The sequence below is a fragment of the Rhagoletis pomonella genome, unplaced genomic scaffold, assembly GCF_013731165.1.
Source record: "Rhagoletis pomonella isolate Grant_MI unplaced genomic scaffold, Rhpom_1.0 Rhpom_scaffold_00063, whole genome shotgun sequence".
Lineage (NCBI taxonomy): Eukaryota > Metazoa > Arthropoda > Insecta > Diptera > Tephritidae > Rhagoletis > Rhagoletis pomonella.
In genome coordinates this window covers 171,879-178,038 of record NW_023458617.1, presented here as the reverse complement: position 1 = coordinate 178,038, position 6,160 = coordinate 171,879, and the positions used below count along the sequence as shown (strand labels likewise).

The 6,160-nt window shown below is 34.0% G+C and overlaps 1 long non-coding RNA gene across 1 annotated transcript; it reads right to left on the bottom strand.

Annotated features, from left to right (window-relative positions):
- Nucleotides 1-2,357: 2,357 nt before the first annotated feature.
- LOC118749832 lies at nucleotides 2,358-2,765 on the bottom strand. The gene is made up of 3 exons (XR_004994292.1): nucleotides 2,677-2,765; nucleotides 2,500-2,570; nucleotides 2,358-2,424 (listed from the first exon to the last, which is right to left on the bottom strand). It is a non-coding gene; the product is annotated as an uncharacterized LOC118749832 (long non-coding RNA).
- Between the last annotated feature and the right edge of the window lie 3,395 nt (nucleotides 2,766-6,160).

The window sequence follows — 6,160 nt, the reverse complement described above, 5'->3', positions numbered from 1 at the left end:
CTGATTTAAAAAAAAATTTACACGGTTGTAAAGGTGATTAAACCCCCTTTCTTCCGATATGCATATTTGTATGCTTCGTATATAAAAATTTTAGAAAAAACACATTTGAATTAAAAAATACCTTTATTTTATAAAAAAAAAATATTTTGTAATTGGTATCGTTGCAAAGACGATTAAATCTCCTTTCTTCTGATATGCAAAATTGTATACTTCGTATATAAAAATGTGAGAAAAAAACACATTTAAAGGAAAAAATAAAATTTATAAAAATTTTTAACAAAAAAATTACCAACCGATTCTTAAAAGGTGTGTATCGTTATAAAGGCGAGCAAACCCCCGTTCTTCTGATATGCATATTTGTATACTGCGCATATAAAAATAAAAAAAAACATATTTAAAGGAAAAAGTACCTTTTTTTATAAAAAAAAGTATTTTATACAAAAAAAAATACGCCGGCGCTAATGCTCATAAGGTAGCCATGAGGCTATTAATCTAATCATTTCAACTCGTCAGCGTTAGGCATTCGCCATGCCAATTATTCTATTATTATAATTCTATTTATTTCATTATTGAATTAGTTTTAAATTTAAATATTGTTACTTCCTACTTGAATTAAAATGTTGAGTGTCTGACGCTGATTGATGGGCGAACAGAAGAAGGTCTGAGGTATATACATACATACACACTCGGATCTCTATGTTCTCTACAGATCCGTATGTACTATTTAAATTTAAAGAAATAAAAATATTTTAAAAGTTTAGTTATTGGGGTAGTTTATGTCGCTCTCAATAAATTTTTGCAATAATCTTACCAACCGTTATGTTAAATTACGGAGTTCTTACGATTTTTGCGGATTACATATTGAAAACAAGGTTGGTCTACTTTTTTTCCAAAAGTTTAACCCATCAACTCGAACCAGAACGGGCCTTTTTGACCCACTGTTGGAAAAAAATGGCTATAGATGGTTAAAATTTCTACTAAAATATGAAGCGCCAAATTTTTCTAAGGAGAACCGAATGTAATGAAAAATAATACTAATGTTTACCATAAAGAGGGAACTTTAACCCTGTGTAGAAAACATTGTGATGCGAAGGAGCGAAACCTTCCTGGGGTGTGACCACCACTAAGGAATGCTAATATAATTTTCATACAGCCACCTAGTACTTGTATACGTATGTGGGACCCCAGAATAAAATAACTTACGAATGTAAATATTAGCAAAAATGTGTTTGTTTAAAATCTTAAAAAAATACATAGAAAAATCCACTTGTCTTTGTTTTATCTCCAATAATTGAGAAGTTAGATGCAAAGAGGCCGCTTTCAGACTGCTTTCAGAGATATTGGCGTTAAAGTTTTTGAGCTATAACTTTCTTGTTGTTGTAGTAGGTGTATAAAAAAGTACTCGACCCTAGTTTAAATGTAATAAACGCTTTCGTCGAAAAATATGTTACCTATGTTTTTTCTGAGTTACGTGGCCCAAATTATGCAAAAAAAAAAACTAATTTAAAAATGTAATTTACATTTCGTAAAATTGTGTTTTATACAAGTAGTATTTAGTTCCTTCAAACGATGTATTCAATGTACATATATCATGAAAATTTTGTACAAAACTCCTTAGGCGCCGAACGCCGCCGCCGCCGCCGCCGCGCCGATATTTTCGTAACTCGGCGGCGGAGCGTGAGGAATGACAAAAAACGGCGGCGGCGGCGTGGCTCGGCGGCGTATACTTCTACTTCGTATATAAAAATTTAAGAAAGACACTTAAAAGGAAAAAATACCAATTTTTTCATATAAAAAATATTTTAAACAAAAAAACTACTAATTAGTTATACAATTGAATACTTTGCTTAAATAAAACAGAAAATTACCTTTAAGTTTTATATATAACCTGTTATGGAAAAAATCAAAACCCATGGCATATATTAGACTCCTGTTACATATACTTTTACTTTATTTTTAACAAGGCTGTGGGTGAACAAGAACGAGTTAATGCTTTAAACACTAATAATGATCTGTTTTATTTAAATACGGTATTCAATTGTATTACTAATTAGTAATTTTTCTGTAAATTTTTTTTTATAAAAAAAAATTGATATTTTTTCCTTTTAAGTGTTTTTTCTCACCTTTTTATATACGGAGTATAGAAATAGGCACATAAGACGAAAGGGGGTTTAATCGCCTTAACGACGATGCCAATTTTTAAAAAATCGGTGAGTATTTTTTTTTATTTATTTTTGATAAAAAAAGTAATTTTCTCCTCTTAAGTGTTTTTTCTCAAATCTTTATTCACGAAGTTTACAAATATGCATATAAGAATGTTTAGGCCAGCGGCCTAAATTTGCTACACATTTTTCGACCCACCCTAATGTATAACATAACTTAATTATTATGGTTGCTGTCGAGCTGTTAACTACTCTGTTAAATCTGCAATAATCAAACTTTCGTCAAATAAACAGTTCGACAAGCAACCGTAACTAAAATCAAGAACGGTTTACTTACTTCTTTTGCGAGTATCCGAAGAAGAGGACGTCATCCAGCCACCAAGCTCAGCTTTTGTATTTCAAGGTAATCTGCAATTCAAATATATGTACATATATATATATATATATATATATATATATATATACACAAATTACTTAAGTGAATAAACACTATTATTTTTAGTTATACTAATACCAAGATTTTAATTTCTTTTCATTAAATTAATCATCGGTGCGAACGTGCATCCAAATCTTGCTCAAGCGTTGCGCCGATGAATATGGTCCCTTGTCGCCGAGACTGAAAAAGTTTTCTCACCAGCACCAACAAGTTGTTTCAGTGATGCCAGATTGTGGGTAACTTCCCTATTTGAGGGATATTTTGCATCAAAAATTATTAAAAGGGAAAAAAGGGACACTTCATATAAATAAGGGATTTTCTTTTGACGAAGTTATTGTTGCATAATTGATCAAAATTCAAGAATATGCGACATTCTTACGTAATTAATCGTTCTGAAGATGTGATGTGGAGTGAAATGGTATATAATTATTAAAAAGTATACGGATAATTTCGAAAATTTTCTTACGTTAACCAATTCAAGCGCTGAGTAAGAAAAAATCTTTTCAGTTGTAACTGGTGTTTCATGTAAAAAGCGGAACAAATTATCTGGTGAAATGATAAATAGCACATGAATGTGCTTAAATTTTAAATTCACCAAAAAATTCTTTTAGGTCCTTAGTGAGTGAGCAAAAAAAGGAAAGTAAAAAAATTAATGAGTGAAAAAAATGCAGAAAAAGGGGTTTTTTCTTAATAGCGGTCGGCCCTCGACAGGCAATGGCAAACCTCCGAGTGTACTCCTGCCATGAAAAACAGCTTCTCATAAAAATGCACTCGCCATTCGGAGTCGGCGTAAAACTGTAGGTCCCTCCCCTTTGTGTAACAACATCAAGGGGACCAACACAAATTGGAGGAAAAGCACATATGTGTAAGCGCCAAACTATTATTATTATTTTATATGAATTTTACTTCTTTACTACTGAAACATGTATATGTTTAAATTCGTTGGGAATTTTGTGGGATAAATTTTCAAGATGTGGGTAATTGAGGGATTTTTTCCCCATTTTCGTGGGATTTTTAACAGAGAATGTCTGGCATCACTGAGTTGTTTGCCAATCAGGACAGGCTTATCCGCGAGAATACCACCCCACACAGCTCATTCGAAATTCAGTGACGTTAACCACAGGAGCAGTTTAAGGATTCAAAACCTGCAGCAATTACAAACATACAGCAGCTTTTAGCAAATTCGACACCTGTATTAAAACGACAAAATAAGGTACGTGGTTAAAAATTTCACTGCACTATAGTTTTTTGTGTGTAAAATTCGCGCCACAAAACTATAAATTGTGAAAAACTAATAACCAAAGTGATTTTGTGAAGTAAGAGACTTAAGTGCATTAAAATATTTCATTTGCTTGTTAGCACACATATATACAAAAGAGCGCGCTACGGCCATTTCAAAAAGTTGCAGTGTATTTTAAATAAGCGTGAAACAACTTGCGACAATTTAAATTTCGGTGATTAATAGCAATATAATTAATTCACATAAAGAAAATTCTGCATAGTCATTTACATTCTTTCGTTGCTTGCATTTTGTGTTAATTCACCAACAACACTGCATCTTTTGGTTCGGTTCTCATAACCTCACTTTTTCACGGCACTTGCGCTAGCTTAGAAGCTATATTGCACTTCAGCAAATTAAATTCACAAAATCACTTTCACGTTTTGAGTTGTTCATATATGCACACAGAGTTGTCCATAAATATTTAAAAAAAATAAAGGCGCTCCATATAATTGCGGAAAATAAAATATCTTACGGGCGTTCACTATTTGACAAAATTACATACATACATATAGACATTGTGTTTGGCGAGCAATAATTAAATACATATCCATACAAACATACATTTTTATATATTTTGAACCGGTGTTAATAAACATACATACATACATATATAAAGTAAATTGGTTGCATACTTTAATTTATAAACCTGAGATTGACTTGGTGGAAAATTCTATTGGTACCATTGCTATAACCAATTGGGGTTCTTAGTAGTGTTTTTCTGTTCTTTTTGATCATTTGCGTTAGGAAATTCCGCTTTTGTTGTGTTGCTTATCCTAATCGAAGACTTTAAAGTTTTAGTAAGGTCGTATTTACAGATTAAAATTCAATATGGAGACATTCAATCGCTTAACCGACTCCGTCATAGAGTTTGATATAGATTTTATGAGTACGCCCAGCAATGAGCATTCAATATACACGCTGAGAATTCAGCAAGCTGACCTGAAAACCCTGTGGGATAAAGCCAAAGCTCTATTTGACGAGCTTCTAATAACCGAGTCACTTTCTGCAAAGGATCTGAGTGCAATAAGAAAAAAAATAAAACGAGCTACTCAGCTTTCTTGCGCTGCATGTCGAAAATAAGCGATCTGTGTGATAGGTTAGAAAAAATAGAAAAAGAAAACGAGGACATGTCAACTCGTTCAAACAACATACATCTCCTACCCTGCGATACAGACGTATTCAAAGGTGATTACCTGACATGACCAACTTTTCGGGACATGTTCACGGCCATTTATATTTTGAATAAACGGCTTACACCAGTAGAGAAGCTATATCACCTTAGACAGAAAACGCAGGGTGAGGCCAAGGAGGTTGTTAGCAAGTGTCCCTTAATCAATGAAGGCTTTAACACAGCCTGGAAGCATCTCTGTGATAGGTACGAAAACAAGAGAATATTGGTCAATACGCAATTGAAGATTCTCTTCAATTTGAAGGCGGTCGAAACTGAATGTGGAACATCGATAAAAAGGTTGCAAAGGGATATCAACAATTGCATATCTGCCTTAGAAAGCCATCAGATCGATATTTCAAATTGGGACCCAATAGTGACGTACTTATGTTCTACAAAACTGCCTGAGGTGACACTTTCGCTGTGGGAACAATCGGTAGAGAATAAAACTGACATTTCTAAGTGGACAGATATGGATCGATTCCTTTCTAATAGGTTCCAAACGCTAGAATCAGTCTCAGGTTTAAGAGGAATCACGGCTTCAAAACCACCAAAGGTTCCGAACTATAAGCATTCCTCTGAACCTTCGCATAAGAGACTTGGCGCATTTCAAACAAGTGTCGCTAAATATATGTGCAAAATGTGCCAGAGTAACGTACATAAGATGCATCTGTGTCCAAGGTTTCGCAAATTATCGGTAGACGACTGGGTTGCTTTCGTAAAAAACAATAATTGTTGTTTGAACTGTTTCGCCTTTGGACACTTGGTATCGAAATGCATTAGTTCGTTCAATTGCGCCACTTGCCATTCTCGACATCACTCTCTCCTACACGTTCAAACAGCACCTCCAAATGCAACAACTAGGAATGACATTTCTGAACCTTTGGATACTTCAGCGTCCTCATCCAGACAGGCTCAAATGCGACGCGAGTATACAAAAGGCAAAGGCAAAACTGTTATAAAGGTAAAAACACATCACGCTAACACAAGCAAAGGTGTATTATTGGGTACATCTCGTGTAGACATTAATTTTAATGGCACAAATTTCTCAGCGAGAGCACTAACTGATTCGGGCTCTGAGTGTTCTTTCATTACGGAAAGGCTCAGACGCA